This window comes from Odontomachus brunneus, unplaced genomic scaffold (assembly GCF_010583005.1).
Source record: "Odontomachus brunneus isolate Ranch 3 - 2012 unplaced genomic scaffold, Obru_v1 Obru_scaffold_061, whole genome shotgun sequence".
NCBI lineage: Eukaryota > Metazoa > Arthropoda > Insecta > Hymenoptera > Formicidae > Odontomachus > Odontomachus brunneus.
Window position 1 is genome coordinate 1,834,868 of NW_022639511.1, and position 649 is coordinate 1,835,516.

Here is a 649-nt window from a genome sequence, read left to right on the forward strand (position 1 = left end):
AATAAGTGATCGAAGACACACGAGTGAGCAAAAACGTACTATACTAGATACTGTACAACTGCAAGCTCTACAAAATTATCAAATAGGATTACGCGATAAACTCAGAACAATAATACGATCGCGAAATTATAGCTCACTGCATGAAGCAATAGCAGCAGCAAGCTCAGAAGAAAAAGTACAAAGGCCTAGTGGAAAACCCTTCGTAAAAATTAAACCTCCTATATATATCCGCAATGAAAAAACTTTGCAATGCTACAAATGTGGTAAATTAGGGCATAACGGACAGGAATGTAGAACAAGTCGCTATGCAAATCGATATGTGTTACCGAAACCAATCGAAAATACACGCATAAATGCGGTACAAAAACATTGCGTTTACTGTAAAAGGAACGGTCACAACCGCGACGAATGCTGGAATCTGCACGGTAAGCCAAACGGGAAACCCGAACCCGTGAGTAATCAGCGAAGACTATCACGGACAGTGACGGTCATTCCGTCAAATACGGAAAGATTTTCGACTCCCAGAATAGGGAATAGAAATGAACAAGATAACAAAAATAAAAAACAAACTAGAGTACAAGACTACCATGTCAATCAAGTAAGAAAAAATACGTTAAATAATACTCTACTCGATCTAGTAATTCTACCA